Source organism: Ovis aries, chromosome 3 (assembly GCF_016772045.2).
Source record: "Ovis aries strain OAR_USU_Benz2616 breed Rambouillet chromosome 3, ARS-UI_Ramb_v3.0, whole genome shotgun sequence".
Taxonomy (NCBI): Eukaryota; Metazoa; Chordata; class Mammalia; order Artiodactyla; family Bovidae; genus Ovis; species Ovis aries.
Genome location: NC_056056.1, coordinates 214265316 through 214283625, shown reverse-complemented (window position 1 = coordinate 214283625; position 18310 = coordinate 214265316). Strand labels below are relative to the sequence as shown.

The 18310-nt window shown below is 52.2% G+C and overlaps 1 protein-coding gene across 7 annotated transcripts in view; it reads right to left on the bottom strand.

Annotated features, from left to right (window-relative positions):
* Positions 1–18310, bottom strand: part of CACNA1C (calcium voltage-gated channel subunit alpha1 C) — a 462078-nt gene that overhangs the window by 349810 nt on the left and 93958 nt on the right. The gene's annotated exons all lie outside the window — the stretch shown is intronic.

The following is an 18310-nucleotide window of genomic DNA, read 5'->3' as shown; positions in this document are numbered from 1 at the left end:
GGGCAAGAAAACAACCTTCAGTGCCCCAGTCCTGGAGCCCAAGCACAGCTGCAGCCCTGCAACCAGGATGGGGGTGGGGAGGCGTGTGGACACACACACGCACATGCACACAGACACACACACACAAAAACACAGAGATGCACACACAACACACATGCACACACATGCACACACATGCACACACATGCACACACACACAAGAGACACGTGTGGCCCTGCAGGCTGGCCCCTGCCGAGGCTATACCTCAAGACCCAGCTCAGCCTCCCCCACTCCACGTGACTGTCCCCCACCCTACATGACTGTGCCCAATGCCCTGGGATGACTCCCCAGTCAGGTCCGAGGCTCCATCAGAACCCCTGGGGCCCACGACAAGAGGACACGGTGATCTGAGAACGCCAGGAATGGAAAAGCTCCATCTCGGACCCCACACGGGTGCCGGAGCAGCGCGTGGAGGGAGGGAAGCGCTCTGTGTCTCTGACGGCTTTTGTTAGCAGGAAATAACCACCCAATGCAAAGAGACCAATTTTCAAATTACAAAGCTGATTCAAAGCTCGGTCTCCTGGCTGCCAGCTGAAAAGATGCCACCGTTTACGCAAGCTCCAGCTCCTGCCTTCCCGGACGACCTGCCCGAGCCCAGGGAGGCAGCCCAGCTGACCAAGCTGCGCACACAGGTGGGCATCCATAGCGGACACCTTCCTTGTATGGGAGAACATGTCTCCCACTTGAGAAGCACCCCCTACCACACCCACGGCTCTACTCGCAGGGACCAGGACAAGGCATCGTTCAGCCTCAGGACTGTCTGCCCTGCTAGGGTTCAAACAGGAGATGAGCTCAGGGCTTGGACTCCCCTGGGGCCCCCCGAGGAGCCTCCACATCAACCCTCAGAAGAGGAGCCCAAACCCCCAGTGCCAGGAAGGGACCCCAATTAGCCATGTGTGTGGAAGGGGTTCAGAGCCACTGACCTGCTTTGGGAACACAACCTCCCTCTCTGGCCTCAGCACCTTCAGCTGCACACAGAGGGGTCTCTCCCAAGGGCCAGGCTTTGAACACACACAGCACAACCTCAGCTGATTTATGGAGATGGATGCATCCTGATGGATGCATTCCTGCCTGCCTGTATGCACCTGCCCCAGGGCCCCATCCCAGAAAAGGCCCAGCCTCTGCTTACTGAGGCCCATGACAACGACGATGTCCTGGTGAGGACAACTTGGAAAACAGTGCTGGGACTGGCCATCTGCACCCGAGAGGACAAGCTTTCCCAGGCTCCCTGCTGTGACCACAGGGGAGCATTTCTGGGGAAGAGGCTGTGAGCAATGACTTCCCCCTCTGGTGCCCCAGCCTGGTCCAGGCTGCCACCCGTTTTTTGTCTGAGATGCGGCAGCAGCTCTATTTCCCTCATCCTGCGCATCCCCGGCCCAGTCTCCAGGCAGCAGGCAGAGTGACCTTTTAGAAATATCAATCATGAATCAGGCCCCATCGTCCTCCCAGTTAAATCTCTTCAACGTTCAGGCTCTGCCACAGGCTATGAGCCCACAGCAGTGGCCCTGCCCTCTTCTCTGCACTTCCTTCTTCAGCCTGCTCCACCTCTTGCCTGCCATCATGGCCCCATTTCACTCAGACAAGCTCCATCCTCGTCTGCCCCAGGACCCTTGCACGCCCTCAGTATGCTGTTCCCTTTGCTCTCAGCTTGGGGAGTCCTTCTCAAATCCCCTCCCGACCTCCCAGTGTAAACCCCGGGGGCCAGCATGCCTCTACATCAACCCTCAGAAGAGGAGCCCAAACCCCCAGTGCCAGAAAGGGACCCCCAATTAGCCATGTGTGTGGAAGGGGTTCAGAGCCACTGATCTGCTTTGTGAACACAACCTCCCTCTCTGGCCTCAGCACCTTCAGCTGCACACAGAGGGGTCTCTCCCAAGGGCTAGGCTTTGAACACACACAGCATAACCTCAGCTGATTTATGGAGATGGATGCATTCCTGTAGCACAAAGGACATGCTTTCTCTCCGGCCAGAAGCCACCCAAGGTCTTCGCAGAAGCCAGTGGTGACCTGGGGCCTCCGTTCCCTTTAAGAGCAGAGCAGCCGACCTGAAACAGAAAGCGAGCTCTCTCTGCCCATTAAAGGCCAAATGAGCAGCAACAAGGAGGCCGTTAATCTTCTCCATCAAGCGCGTTACTGAGATAGCCGGGTGCTCGCGCAGGGAGGACAGGACGCCGTCTGGGCTCAGCAGACAGCCCAGGCTGGCCTTCGCAGCTTGGGGTGCTCCCCATGCGGGAGGCTAGTGTCCCTCTTGGCTCCGGATGGGCTGACTCAGCAGCCGTCCACCCTCCTCTCCTGCGCCCTCCTGTCTCAAACAGGCTGGACACACTTTTCAATCTCCCTGTGGCCAGACTGCTATGGCCGTGGGGTTGACCAAGTCAAGGCCTGAATTGAAACAAGTCCAGAGGGGAGGGTGTTCATGTTACTACTCTTGCTCGGTAGAGACAGAAAGGCTCTGGTGATGGATTTCTGGTCCCTGGACTGCAGATAACATGCTATGATCTGAAGCCAGCTCCGGGCAAGGCCATGTCCAAATCCCCCAGCTTCCCACAATCCCATGGCCCCAGTCCCCTTGGCAATCCAGCATGGTTCTGGGATCACTCCTGATGTCTCCCCTGCAACCTGCTCCCACAACCCTTCTAGCTGCTTTGTAAGCCCTTAAATTTCTGCATTAAGTATCTTTCAGGGACTTTACCAGTGGTCTAGTGGCTAAGACTCTGCCCTCCCAATGCAAGGGACCTGGGTTCAATCCCTGGTCAGGGAACTAGATCCCACATGCTGCAACTAAGCCTGGGCACAGTCAAATAAATTAATTTTTTTTAAGGTATCTTTACTCTTTTATTTTTTTAATTTTAAAATCTTTAATTCTTACATGCGTTCCCAAACATGAACCCCCCTCTCACCTCCCTCTCCATAACATCTCTGAAATGGCTATGGCAGTGTCTTTGTAGGTCTGGACCTTGACCTTGGCTGACCCAGCCAGGCCACAGCAGTGTTGTCCTACGGAACTTCTACAATGATGGAGCTGCTCTGTAATTCTGGGTCGTCCAACGTGGTAGCCCCAGGCCCTGGCTTTAAGCATTTGACACGGAGCTAGTGCAACTGAGGCACTACATTTTGAATCATGTTTGATTTCAGTTCATTTGCATTTAAGTAGCCTCCCTTGGACACAAGGAGATCAAACCAGTCAGTCCTAAAGGAAATCAACCCTGAATGTTCACTGCAAGGACTGATGCTGAAGCTGAAGCTCCAATACTTTGGCCACCAAATGAAGAGCCAACTCACTGAAAAAGGCCCTGATGCTGAGAAAGACTGAGGGCAGGAGGAGAAGGGGGCAAAGGGGATGAGATGGTTGGACAGCATCACCGACTCAACGGACATGAGTTTGAGCAAACTCCAGGAGACAGCAAAGGACAGGGAAGCCTGGCGTGCTGCAGTCCATAGGGTCACAAAGAGTCAGACACGACTGAGCGACTGAACAACAAGCCTCCTGTCCCTAGCAGCTACAGCGTGGACGGGGCCATCCACATCCAGAGAAAGTCGTGACGGGAAGAGCAGGATGAGGAGGGATAGGTGTGAGAAACGGGAGAGTCCTCCAGAGCACGGAATCCCAACTTGTGAAGGAACTTAAAAAAAGCAATCCAGCCCTGATCCAGACGCTGTTGGGTGGGTGGATTTTCTGATCAGGAAATAACCATCCTATGCAGAAAGATGCATTCTCAAAGCCTACAAGATTCTAAGACCCAACAAACAACTCAGAAACAAAAGGTCATTCTTCAAGGTTAACACACCAGATGAATGAGAAACTCGTTTTCCCAAGGGCAGACAGGAATGCTGATGTTTCCCCAACCCCAGCTGAGCCCACAGAGCCCAGCCTAGGATATCTTGGCCATGATGGAAGCCCTCGTCCTGACTGAGCCCCCAAGGTGTCTCCCAAGCCTGTCAAGCATGAACTGTGTGCCTGCTCCTTCTCTTAACTGAGCTGTCCCTGCAGTAGTTTCCAAGTCTCCTCGTGGTCCCTTTGCCCTCCTCTTCACTCATTTTGAATCCCAATTTTATAAAAGCCACTAAATATAAACAACTTATAAAATATTATTTTTAAAAAAACCAAATGTTATTAGTGGTTATCTTCAGTGACGAGTGACATTCATTTGTGTGGGGCGGATCAGCCTGGCATTTGGGGCCCTGGACTCAGAACCAAGCTGGCCGAATTCCAGTCACATGACCTCCTGGTACCTGAGATCCCTCACCTGGGAAACGGAGATGATAACAGAAGCTAACACACATGAGTTAAGTAACGTACAGCCTTCAGAAGACTACTTCAGACGGAGACCCTGATAAGTACCAGCTATGTTTTCATTAGTTTGTTTTCCAAATTCTGTACAATAAATAAATCTTTGGTAATCAAAGAGAAAAAAAAGTTACAATCTTGTTTGACTGTGTTAAGTTAAACTTCCAAAAATTGCTGTGGCCAAACCAGCATCAGGTTCTTGTCCAATTTCGTGTAATATCAGGTGGGTGTCATGAGGTCTGAACAGATACGGGCACAGGCTGGGAAAGGAGTCAGATCAAGACACCTGGGGCCCTGTACACATGTTCACACCATGCACACACCACACGTATAACACATGCAAATACACACAAACACACGCGCACATGGCTCCCTGTCCTCCCCAGACGTGGGGGAGGACATGGATCTCAGAATCTCGTATGCTGTACTCCTCATCCAGGTGGGACACAAGCAGTGTGCAGCCGGCTCCTCTACACTCACGGGCCCCTCACAGCCATACTCTGCACAGAGCAGGACGCTTCTTTCATTTGGAAAAGTCAATGCCGTTTACCTCGTTTATCCCCGTGAAGCCTCTGCCAGACAGCAGGCAGACGAGATGTGGAAAAGCAACGAAAAATGAGCAAGTGGCCCTGAGGCTGCTGCCCCTCTGCAAACACTAAGCTGTAAATAGACACGAAGCCACCGTGACGCTCTCCTGACTTTGGGGGGAAGAACCAAGCCGGAAGCCAAGAGACCTGAATCCCAGGCCCCACTCTGTAGCCAATTTTTCAGGGTGCTCGGGAGGTTCACTTTCCCTCTGTGGGTCTGAATTTCCCCTTCTTTAGAGTAAGGAGGCTCAGCGGTGATCGTTAAGAGTCCCTCCCAGCCCAGATATTCACATCTCAGAGCCTTGTGGTCCAGCCCCCCTCCCAGGCCGGTGCAACTCCCACCAAGCTCCTCGCTGCCCCGGTCTCCTCCCCACTGGCCTCAGGACAAGGGCCAAGAGGGTCCAGCCCACCACCCACACCCCTCTGCTCCCTGGCCTGGGCGGGGGCGCCCGACCATGCTCAGTGGCTGCCCCCAGCCAGCCTGGGCAAGTCCCACCTCAGGCCCACATGGCCAAGAAGCCAGCACAGAGAGGACAGCCGTCCAGCCCTCGTTTCTTTTCTAGCTTATCATCCCACAGTCTCCCCAGGACTTCAGCGTCTCAACACAGTCTACCTGGAAGCCCTCAAAGCCAGGGAGGGTGCTTCACACCCACTAGGATGGTGTCATCTGAACACCAGAAAGTAACGAGTGCTGACGAGGACATGGAGAAAGCAGAAGGCTTGGGTAAGGTTGGCAGGAAGGTAAAATGGTGCAAATGTGACGGAAAATAGCACGGTGGTTCCTCAAAAAATTAAACATAGAAATCACCATATGATCCAGCAATTCTGCTTCTGGATATTTATACAGAAGAAGAAAGTGGGGACACCCATCTTCACAGCAGCGTTATACAGGACAGCCAAAAGCAGGGAACAGCCCCAGTGTCTGTCGACAGATGCGCGGGACAGACGAAGGGATCAACACTCTGTTATATGTACAATGGACCATCATTCAGTCTTAAAAAGGGGAGAAATTCTGATGCAGTGTGTCAGGTGCTTCAACAGGAAACTTAAGAACAAAATGCACACTAAGATGAGCCACAAAGACGAATATTGCATGGTCCCACTTACAGGAGATACTCAGAGTAGTCAAATTCAGAGACACAGAAAGCACCATGTAGGTTAGCAGGGGCTGGGGAGGGGGTGGGCAGAGATCTGGAGACAATAGTGGTACTGAGAGGATGACAGTGTAAATGTACTTGGTGCCACTGAATTATATACTTTATCAAAGTTACAATGGTAAACTGTGTTGTGTCAATTTTACATATTAATAATATTAAAAAATAAAAATTTTTATTTAATTCAATTTTGTTTTAAAAGCCAAAGAGGGATGAGTGTTGGACTCAGAGACTTGGAAGAACATCCCCAGAGGAAGAACACCTGAGCAGACACGTCCCCCCTCTGTGGGAGAGAAAGCTCAGGCCTGAGGGTCTGACCAGACTATCTCTGGCTCTGCCTAGGTTCTGGAGCAACCCTGAATTCTGGAGCATCCCCAGATTCTGGAGCATCCCTAGGTGATGGAGCATCCCTAAGTGGAGAATCCTGGGACACTGGAACATCCCTAGGCAATGGAGCATCCCCAGGCACTGGAGCATCCCCAGGCACTGGAGCATCCCCAGGTGGTGAAGCAACCCCAAGTGATGGAGCATTCCCCAGGAGGACCATCCCCAGGCACTGGGGCATCCCCAGGTGATGGAGCATACCCAGGTGGAGAATTCCTGGACACTGGAACATCCTTAGGCAAAGCAGCATCCACAGGCACTGGAGCACCCCCAAGCAATGGAGCATCCCCAGGCAATAGAGCATCCCCAGGTGATGGAGCAGCCCCAGGAGGAACATCCCCAGGTGATGGAGCATCCCCAGATGATGGAGCATCCCCAGATGATGGAGCATCCCCAGGAGGAGCATCCCCAGATGATGGAGCATCCCCAGATGATGGAACATCCCCAGGAGGAGCATCCCCAGGTGATGGAGCATCCCCAGATGATGGAGCATCCCCAGGAGGAGCATCCCCAGATGATGGAACATCCCCAGGAGGAGCATCCCCAGGTGATGAAGCATTCGCAGGTGATGGAGCATCCCTAGGCACTGGAGGATCCCCAGGAGGAGCATCCGTAGGCAGCTGCAATGGTGCCTTTCCGCAGTCCATATCCCATGCAGCAGGTATAAAAAGATGTATTTGCTGAGGGAATCTGCTTTCTCCTCTGCATCCTGAGAGTTCCCGTCACCAATGACAATGCTGCATGGGTCGACTGACCTGAGGAGCCCTCCAGCTTCTCTGGATCTCAAGTTCCAGCTCTTCCCTCAGAACCTCCCGTGTCTCTCCCTTGCATGTGCTGCTTCCTGTCCTTCTGGAGTCCCAAGCAGCCATTTCCCTTCTTCCTGCTCAGGTTTCCTGGACATCTTCCAGAACAGGAGCCTCTGGGCCCTCTTGGCTTCTCACTCCATCCTTTTCTCCAAGGAGGACAGAGGAGACAGTGGCTCCTAGTGGGGCACAGGGACCAGGGGTCATTCTTGGTGCTGCCCAGACCCTTCCCAGGCCTCCAGTGCATCCACAGGATGGGCCAGGAGGAAAAGTGGGGGTGGGGGTGGGAGTGCATGAGAAAGCCCACGTGCAAGAATCCAGGGGAAGGCAGAGGTCAAGGCACTTTCATTTTCCTTCCCAGGAGGGAGAGACAATCCACAGAGCAGAAACCAGGGCTGTAGAGATGCTGTGGGACTCCATAGGTCTGCCTCGCTGGCCCGTCTACGTGACTGTCCTCCAACTGAGTCCCTATGGCAATCAGGAGGGTGACAACCTTTCAACAACTCAGATCTGGAGCTGGTCCGTGGAGACCACGGGAGAGCAAAGGGGTGTGGAAACCCTGGACGCGGGTGACAAACCCCAAGGGAACTGAGGGACTAAGGGAGCCGAGGAGGAAGCCTGGTGGTGGGGGCACCCATCTGGAGCCATGTTCCCCATAAGTCCCCACAGCCCAGGCAGGGGAGCCACATGTCTGAGGCCTGGGCAGCTCTGAGCCATTCCAAGGATTTCCAAAATTTTTATAAGCCCTTAGCAGGAACAGCCATACACGAAGCTGCGGTGGACAGCAGTTGTTCACTGGGGTTCTTTCACTGTTGACCTTGTCCATGTGAGTTGGCCCTGGGCCCACAGGAATGCAGGGGGGCCACCAGGCAGGGTGCAGTCCTCAGCCCTCCCCCCTCCACCCCAGGTCAAGGAGACCAGGACAAGGTGCACTGGTCCCGAGCACATATCTCCCCTACCCCCCGACTAGGGGCTGTGTGACTCTGGACAAGTTCATCCCCATTCTGTGCTTCAGTCAAGTTGACCAAAGGACCTCTAAGGCCCTGTACATGGTTCTCTGTGCCCTGATTCCAGAATCTGGGTGTCGGTGGTGGAAGGATTTATCATTTGGAACGTGCTGGTGAATGTACTTCCTAGATAATGTCCCCTCCCACTCCTGAATTTCCCTTTTTAATGCTATTAAACTGTTAAATCTGAAAAGCACCACAGACACAGTGGATGGACGGATGGATGAGTCTGCTGTGGCTCCAGAACTGGGTTGCGTGGTGCCCGCTCCCCATAGTGCCCAGCCTCGGGCACCTGCTGCCTCACCAGGCCACTCTTCCTGGCCCAACTGATATGCTGGAGCTTGACAGTGCCCTCAAATGTCTGACTTGGTGGGAGCCTCCCAACATTTGGCTTTTCCCATCTGTGAAATGGGGATCAGAGCAGACCTGGGTCCTGGATGGTGAGTCACCTGTCTCCACACACATACAGAAGGGGACGGGGTCCAGGGTCACCTGCTCGACTCTGCTCTCCTCACTCAGAATCTCACCAAGAAGAGCATCCTCTCCTTAGAAAACAGGCTCGACCACACAAAGCTGTGTGATGGGTCGTGCCCTGGCCGCTGGCATCTGAGACAGTGTGCTGAGCACAGAGATGAAAGGCAGTTCTCCTTATAAAACTGTGGGCTTGGGGCTCCCACTCAGGATGACCAGTGCCCTGTCCAACTCCCTGGTGGAGCCAAGGAACTATGAAGCCCTAGCCACTGAACCCAAGTCACGGGAGATCAAGCAAGTACGGCAATAGGTCACGACTGGGAGAGGGAGGGAAGCCTGCCTGGGATGTGGGGTTGGGACAGGAAGTTCCTCTCATGACTGGGCCCATGCACACACACACAAGCACATGCAGACAAGTGTGTCCCGAGGGTGCACCACGGAGGTGTACGGCATCTACAGGAAGCGTGCACGCCAGCCCGGCAGATGGAGGACAGTACCTCTAACAGTCAGAAAAGGCAGAGAAACTGATTCCGGACTTGCCTGGTGGCAGAGCAGGTAAGAATCCACCTGCCAACACAGGGGACACAGGATCAATCCCTAGTCCGGGAAGATCCCACATGGATTCGCAGTCGAGAATTCATTCACGTTTCTCACTTGCTTTAGGATACACTAAGACAAACATCCTGGACCATACAAACCAGACTGCCCTAGGGACCTCACTCAAGTGGAGTCAGACAGTAGTCGTCTTTTTTGTGCCTGGCATATTTCACTCAGTGTAATCCTCAAAGTTCATCCCTGTTGTAGCCTGTGACAAAACTTCCTCTTTTTTCCAGGCTCAACAACACCTCCTGCGAATCCATCCCCACTTAACGGACAAGATCATCCAAGATGGGAGCAGTGACCTGTTCCCATAGAGTGGATGACAAAATGGGTCATGGAATTCAGGCATCTAAGTTCTTGAGTCTACAAAACAACAGCCTTTCCTGCTTAGCTTACGAAATGGTTGGGAAATATCACCCACAGACAAATACTTTTCCTACGAGCATCTCTCAGAACAGGTATGAGCCGAAAGCACAGCACAGATTCTTTGCTAAGAATCACAGAGCAGGGGAAGACTCTGAGCTACCCATCTGCCTTGGGAGCCAGCAGGTCACATCTAAGAGACAGGATCTGCCTTATTGGGCCCCCATCCTCAGATCCCAATATTCTGGAATTCACTAATTCTTTCTTGGTCTCTTACCTCAAAATTCCACACTAAAATGTGAGACACTGTCTTCTTTTTCAGAGTGACAAAAGAATGTCTACTGTAACACCATCCCCTTTAAAGCAATTTTTAAACCAATGTTGTACTTTATATATAAAGACGGGCTCTACCCTTCAGGCTTGTCTCCTCCAAGACACACAGCACCGGTTCCTTCGGTTTCCTGAAGCTGTGTTTTCCACTGTCTTCTTTTACGACTCTCATTGCTAGTCTTCACACTGTCTAATTGTCTCTAAAAATAGTCTCAATCCATAGCCAGCATCCCAGGAAGGACTTCAGAGCATGAGACATTTGAAAGGACTCTCTCCTGTCCTGTTGGGACTTGGACTCAGACAGGCTCCCATCCAGGCACACACATGGCAAGGGCCAGCAGCTGCCAAGGATCAGATGGTCCAGGCCCAGACACGTGAGCAGGGCAAGGAGGGTTGCTAGGAGACTGGAGAGATGGGGAGGCAAGTCCAGCCAAACCAGCCAGCAGAGAGGGCTGGGGTTCGGAGAATGGGAAGGCAGAGAGCAAGGCGCAAAGCCCAGGCCCAGCAGTGGGAGAGCCAACGGGCTCAGAGCACGGAAAGAGCCACGGGGCCAGCAGGGCTCCAGGGTGCAGGCGGGGACACACGGGGACGACGGCCGAGACGGGGTAAGGGTGTGGCAGGAAGTGTTGATGCCCCACTGTCTGTGTCCCTTTCCTCCTGGGCCACAGCGAGCCCTCAGTGGCCAGACTCCCTGGCAGCTGGACACGGTGGCCTGGAGACCAAGTTCTGGCCCATGAAGCGTGAACAGCAGCGATGGCGCTGCAGCCAGTCCCAGCCGGGGAGCCTCCCACACACGAGCCCCGCTCCCCGTCTGCAACCCTCTCCACCCCCATATCAGCCGGATGGAGAGCATTCTGATGGCCAGAACGAGGGCCGAGCACAGGACCAGAGGGGCCCGGGTGGTTGAAGCCCCTTGTGGGAAGCCACCTAGCAAGGAGTGCCTGTGTGGTGATGTCGCCAGAAAGTACACCCTGTGTCCAACCAGGGACTTATGGGGGGCAGGGGAAGAACCAGCTTCCAGGCAGTAAAAATGGGGTTGAACTTGCCAAGAGGGGATGAGAAATCAGATGATTTGGAGCAAAACCTGATCAACGTCAAAGCACCTCTTTTGCTATTTTAAATAAGATGACAAGGCCCGTGAACCAAAGAGAAGCCACAGACACAGTCTCTTGGAGGACTGACAGGCAGGGAAATCACCAGTCACTGGGTGCCAGGCCACCCATTCCCCCATGTGCTCAGCAAACTCTGAGCGCACGTCGCCAGGCCCTGCGCTGGCTGCAGCTATGACAGTGAAGAGAGTTCAGTCGCTGTCTGGAGGGGCCCCCGACCAGTGCGGGGGAGGGGGGGGGCAGACATCAGCTATTGAACCACACAACCCAGCATCTCATAAGTCTGCCCAAGTGTGACCGCCGCCCGGAAGAGGGACCCCTGACCCTGGCTGGAGCAGTCGGTGGGGAGCCCCAAAGGAGGGAAGCTTGACCTGAGTTCTGAAGGAGGAGAAGTCAGTGACTATAAACTATGAAAGGAAGACCGTGCGCAAAGCCCAAATGAACGTGCTGCATCCGGGAACCAGCAGCAAGTCGTACTGTGACGCGTGGGGCTGCCCAAGGGAGCAGGAAGCGATCCAGCTGAGAAGGAAGTGAAGGCCAGCGGTGAAGGCCTAGCACCTTCAACAGGGCTTAAAGCAGCATAAGGACATAAACAGTCTGCTTCTGCTTCCTGGCGATGCAGTAAAGCAGGGGTCCCCAGCCTCAGGGATCTAATGCCTGATGATCTGAGGTGGAGCTGAGGTAATCACAACAGAAATAAAGCGCACCATAAATGTAATTTGCTTGAATCACCCCAAAACCATTCCCCCACCTGGTCTATGGTAAAACTGTCTTCCATGAAACCAGTCCCTGGTGTCAGAATGTTTGGGGACTGCTGCTAAACGATAAACCAGGAGGGGTAAGACAGGATACACCAGGAGGGGTAAGACAGGACAGAGTAGCTCCTCCAGGATGGACAAGCTCTTACAGTCACCAAGGCAAGACAGACCAGAGTCCAAGGGTGGGTGACGAAACACTGAGGGAGGAGAAGCTCCAGGACCAGGAGACTGAAATGGCTGTGGAGTGAGAAGAAAAAGGAAGACGTGGAGAAGCGAACCCTGCACCTGGCTTAACCACAGTGGTGGCACCATCCCCGAAGCAGTGACCATGGACAGAGAGAAAGGCTTTCGGGGGCAGACGATGATCTGGTGTGGAGGAGCTTGAACTATTCTAGGCGTGAGCAGCAGCAAAATAGAAACATGAACTTGAGACAGACATGTGGGCTGAAAGGTAAATGTGAAAGTCGTAACCTTGCCAGCGCTGGGAACAGAGCTCACACCCACAGTGTGGACATGTACCCGCATGCTGGTCTGCAGCTGGCTGACACGCAGACACACTGCCCCGTGCACAGCTGTCTGGAGCACAGATTCACAGATGGGGCTAAGCTTGGAAGGTCTCTACTGATGGGACCCACAGCTCTGTCCTTGGCTCTTGCTTCTTATATGCTGAATTAAAAATTCGGATGAAGACAGATTTGTCAGTTGTGCTGCTGACACAAATCTGGGAGGAACGGCGGGTAAGCTGGAAGGTTGAACCAAGAGTCGAGTGACCTAAATCCGCTGAAACCACGCAAACTTCTTTGCAGACCTGTCCAAACTGACAAGATGAAATATAATAAGCACGCACACAGAGTCGTGCACTTACATGAAAAGACGTCACTGCCCAAACAGAAGGCGAGCGGCACTCTGGCTTATCAGGGATTTAGATGGCGGAGACCCTCGGGGTCGAGCAGACTGTAACTCACTGTGAGTCAGCAGTCAGCACGGCTGCCAAAAGCAAAAGTGACCTTTTCCTCCTTGATCTGCTCTCAGGGGCCAGCAGCCAGGAATCAGCCCAAATCAGCCCACATCTGGGCCAGTGACCCTCTGGGAGACGGACCCTCGAGGGACCTCTGGCAGGTGACCCAGAGAAGGTGAAGGGTGGGAATGAAGCCCTGGAGAACTGGGAGAAGAAAGTGGGGTGAGAACCCTGGGAAACAAGTTAGAAGGAACACATCAGAAATCCAGAGGGTAAATGCATTTTGTTCGCTCCAGATGGAAGGAGTCAGACTCTTGGGCAAAAGTCAGAGGATGGCAGATTTCTTTCAATATCTGTTTATTTATTTGGCTTCACTGGGTCCTAGCTGCAGAACACTAGACCCTCGTTCTCCTTTGCAGCATGCAGGAGCTTTGGCTGCAGCTTGTGAGATCTAGCTCCCTGACCAGGGACGGAGCCCAGGCCCCCTGCATCGGGGAGTGCGGCGTCTTAGCCACTGGACCATCAGGAAGTCCCAGGATGGTATATTTCAACTTTATCTTATTTCAAAAAAAAAAAACAAACAAAGGCTCTCCCAAACTGGAATGACTGTTTTGTGAGTCTATGAGGCACCCCTTCTGTGGAATCATCGGAGTAGAAGTCAGATGACCACCTGTCAGGAAGGGAAAGAGCGGTCCACAATGGGCGGGAGGCTAGGTTGGACCTGAGGGTCCTAAGCTTTTGGATTTCAAGGACTGGTAACACTTTTTTTAAAATGTGCTATCTGAGCAATTTTTCAAAACTCAACTACCACCTACTATCACCATCATTTCATAAGAGAAGACATTTGTCAACCAAAGCACAGGAGAGAGATATTACCGGTATAAGGGACAATCTTTTATATTGAATACACTTCAGCTTCTGAAAAATGTGCCTGATTTTTCTGAATCTGGGAAGCTGGAGGGAACATGGCTCACGACTCCACCGGCCCATTCCCTCGTGGCCCTGGACACCAGCAATTAGCAGCTGCTCAATAAATACCTGCTCCTGAGTGACTGCATGATTGCATGCATCTATGCCTAAAGACCTGGCCTCTGTACCTCATCACTAATCAATATATACATAGATGGCTCTCGTGGTTCCTGGCACTGAAATATGGAACACCAAGGGCCATTAACCTCCCCAGTCTATTCTCCAAACACCAAGAGGAACGATGCCTTATATGAGTGCTGTGTGTTAGGGTTTACACAGCATCTTCTCTTGTTATCATCACACTCAATTTTCTTGACAACACGGAGATTGATCCCCAGAATTCACAGCTGGAGAAACTGAGGATTCGGGCTTTCCCAGGCTACATCTGAGAATGGGTGAGGCAGACGGGAGACCAGGTGCCCACACTGCCAAGTGGACGCCGCCCACCCACCTCAAGCTGTGCCCCAAAGGAAGGGGTAACCCGACCCTCAAGCCCCACTGGTAAATTGTAATGCTGTCTCAGCATTACAAGAGCACAGGACACAGCTCGACACCACAGCTGCCCCGGGACCCACCGCCAGGGTCTCTCGTGGGGAAGCGGAGAGACAGGAGGAGACTCGGTGCTCATCACGAGCCTTGTTTGCCTCCGAGACACCACCTGTCCACCAGGCCTGCTGGCACGGGGAAGCTGCCTGGAGATGGACAGAACTCAGGTTCACCCAGACGCTGCACAGCCTCGAAACCCTCCTAGGATGATGGCGACGTGTGAGGAGCCAGAAACAAGCAGCTAACATATGTAACATATCCGGGCACCTCCAGTGACTCAGAGCTCCCCTCCTTCTACGTGCCAGCCAGGTGGGGCGGCCAGCTGAGGGCTGCGGCAGCCTGGGAGCAGCAGGCGATTCGGGAGCCACACAGCAAGTCCAGACTAAACACACCCAAACACAAACCCACCACAGTGTATTCTCACAGGCTTCACCAGTTAATCTGGCATATTCTATACCTACAGACAGGCTTCCCAGGTGGCGCTAGTGGTAAAGAACCTGCCTGCCAATGTAGAAGGTGCAAGTAATGTGAGTTTGATCCCTGGGTCAGGGAGATCCTCTGGAGGAGAGCATGGCAACCCACTCCAGTACTCTTGCCTGGAGAATCCCGTGGACAGAGGAGCCTGGTAGGCTACAGTCCATGGGGTCGCAAAGAGTCAGACACAACTGAAGCGACTTAGCACAGCACATAAATACATATAAATAGACAGAGAGACAAAGACTCTCAAGTCGACCTGAGAAGAAGGAGCCGTCTATTGGATGCAGATACACTGGTTGAGCCTCCGTGGATGACATCTGGGCCCTCACCCCCAGTGTAACTGAACAGGGTCTCAGGCAGCCTAGCAACTGGTTCCCAGACGTTGTCACCCAGACGCTAGTGTCCTTGCTGCTAATTCCTCAGGTAAAGAAATCTGAGCTCTGAGGCCACAGTGAGCCGGGATGTAGTGGGGGGAGCGGTGGCAGGGCAGCGGGCAGGTGGGCCCGGCAGGTGTGTGGGGGCAGGTGTTCGGATGCTCCGGTCTCACTGTGCTCCTGGCAACATGCGGCCTAGATGGCATCCAACATCTTGCAGACACCTTGAGAAGCCACAACAAAGACCTGGGAGGCTCTGCTGGGCTGTGACCCACGGTGGAACCACAGCCAGGGCTGAAGGGCTGAAGGGCACCTGTCACCCAGGAGACTAGAGAGGTCATCTGCGGGGGAGGTAAACGGTGGGGGCAGGGCCCTGCGGATGGCGGGGACTGAGGCCGGACAGTCCAGGTAGCACCTTCCTGACGCTGTGACCACACCTGACTTCTGCTGGGTCGCCAGGTCCCATTTCCGGAGCACACTTACAGCCGTGCAGTCTTTGGAGGGCTAGGGATACAAAAGTAAACACACGGCCTGTTTTGTCCCCTTGCAAAATGGGAGCCATCATCTCTTTCATATGGTTGCTGTGAGATGAAATGAAATAACATAAATGAAAGAATTCAGGACGTGTGAACTGTGGTTCTAGTGATTGTAACGGGGGTCCCAAGGCAACATCTGAATTTTTTCTTCTTTGTTCTGAAATATGGAGAATTTTAGATGAGAGCTCACAGTTCCTCTGCAAAACACGAAGACCTAAGAACACACTAAATTCTGATCTCTGCACCACCCCATCCATCACTAATCTTCCACTTTGCTATTGCTCAATGTTTACAAATCCTTTGTTTTCAAATCATCCTACATCTTAGCCTTCTTTCAAAGAAAAGAAACGATGAATGCTTCTTTTTCACACGTGTCTCCTGGTAGCTCTCTCAGCCACAACCACTTTAGAGGTAAACGCATTCAGTCTTTGTTGATGTGAAAAATGCCTTTTCATCCTAACTCTTGAAAGATACTCTGCCTTTGTGTAGAATTCTACTTTCATATCCACTGAGCACTTGGAAGACGGTGTTGCATTGTCTTCTAACCTCTGTTGTGCTTTTGATGAAGTCTGCTATTTGCAGATAATCTGTCTTTTCTCCCTGCTTGCTTTTAATATTTTCTCATTCTTTTTGACTTTCCAGCAGTTTTCCATGCCGAGTGTCCAGATGCCGATGTGTCTTTAATCCCCCTACCCAATCCTCAGTGGGTTGTACTACCTACACAGCAGTATCTCCCTGCAGTTTTGGAATGTCCTTGGCATTAGCTTCTGAAAAAAAGTCTTTCCACCATTTTCTTTCTCTTGTCTCCTGGAACACCATCTAGACATACATTGAATCTTTTGGTTCCAACCCTGACTCTTCTATCTGCTTTTTCATAGAATCAGCACCTAATCTCTTAGCGCTGAATTCTGGGCAATTTCCTCAGGTCTAACCTCCAGTCACAGACTTTATCTTCAGCTGTGTCTACTCTGATGTTTCATCCATCCCATTAACTTATTTACCTCAATGATCATTTTTCAGTTCCAAAAGTACTACCAGGCTCTTTGCTCAAACCTTCTCTTTTTTCGTAAAGCACTGTTCTTTTCTTAGGCTTCCTATTTCTTCTTTTATCTCTTCACCTGTTTCAAGCAATCTGTTCTATGGATCCTTCACACCACCCTGCTACTTTAGTTCTCAGGGCACGGACTCTGCTGCCTGTTACACCTGCTGGCTCTTGGACGTGGAGGTTTATTTTTCATGAGGTTTGTGTTTTATAGTGTTAGCTTATCCTCAGCCAGGATTGCTTATTTTATGAAAGCACTGAGGACCCCGAGATGCAGAAGCTTCTTCAAAGCTTCTTCTTCATTTGCATTTATTTTTATGTATTGGCTGTGCTGGTATTTGCTGCGGTGCGAAGGGGCTGCTCTCTAGCTGCAGTGTGCGGGCTTCTCACTGCAGCGACTCCTCTTGTTGCAGAGCACGGGCTCTGGGCGCTCGGGCTTTCAGTAGTTCAGGCACATGGGCTTGATAGTGGTGGTACATGGGCTTAGTCGCTCCGAGGCACGTGGGATCCCCCAGATCAGGAATCGAACCCACGTCCCCTGCGTTGGCACGCAGATTCTTTACCACCGAGCCACCGGGGAAGTCCCATTTGTGTTTATCTTTGAAGGATCACTGGGGTATCAATTATCCTAGACCTAATTTTTGTGTGTGGTGAAAAACACACACACAGTATGGCAAAAACCAAGACAATATTGTGAAGCAATTATCCTCCAATTAGAAACAAAATCACAAAACAGAAAAAGTACCGTTTTAGCCATTTTTCAACCACCTTTCTAGTTTCTGGGTGTTTGATTGCTTTATACACCTCATACGAGTAGAATCATATAGGATCTGTCTCTTTGTTGTTCAGTCACTAAGTCACGTCCAACTCTGCAACCCCACGGACTGCAGCAAGCCAGGCTTCCCTGTCCTTCACCATCTCCTGGAGTTAGTCTTTTTGTGTCTGGTTTATTTCACATAGCATAAAGTTCTCAAGGTTCATCCCTATTATAACATATGACAGGGTTCCCTTTTCTTTTAGAGCGGAGTCATATCTTACTGTGGCTTCCTGGTGGCTCAGTGGGAAAGAATCTGCCTTCAATGTAGGAGACACAGGTTTGATCTCTGGGTCAGGAAGATCCCCTGGAGGAGGGCATGGCAACCCACTCCAGTATTCTTGCCTGGAGAACCCCATGGACAGGAGTCTGGTGAGCTATAGTCCATGGGGTCACAGTGATTCAGACATGACTGCCCGACTGAGCGCACACACACAACCTGTGAGGGTCCAGGGCAGGGGGCAGAGGGAGCCCCAGACTCATCTCTTTCTCTACCAGGAATTTAAGTTTCAGTCTTCACAAAACAGCTTCATCCCTGCACCCCCGAATCTCACAGGCCTAGGACCACAAGTCTCACCCTCTACCTCCAACCCTATGCTCGACATCCAGATCCCAACTTGTATGGAGCACCACAGCATTAGCCATGGGGAACCGATTCCTTTCTTGGTACAGTTAAAATATGCATATCTATGGCACACAA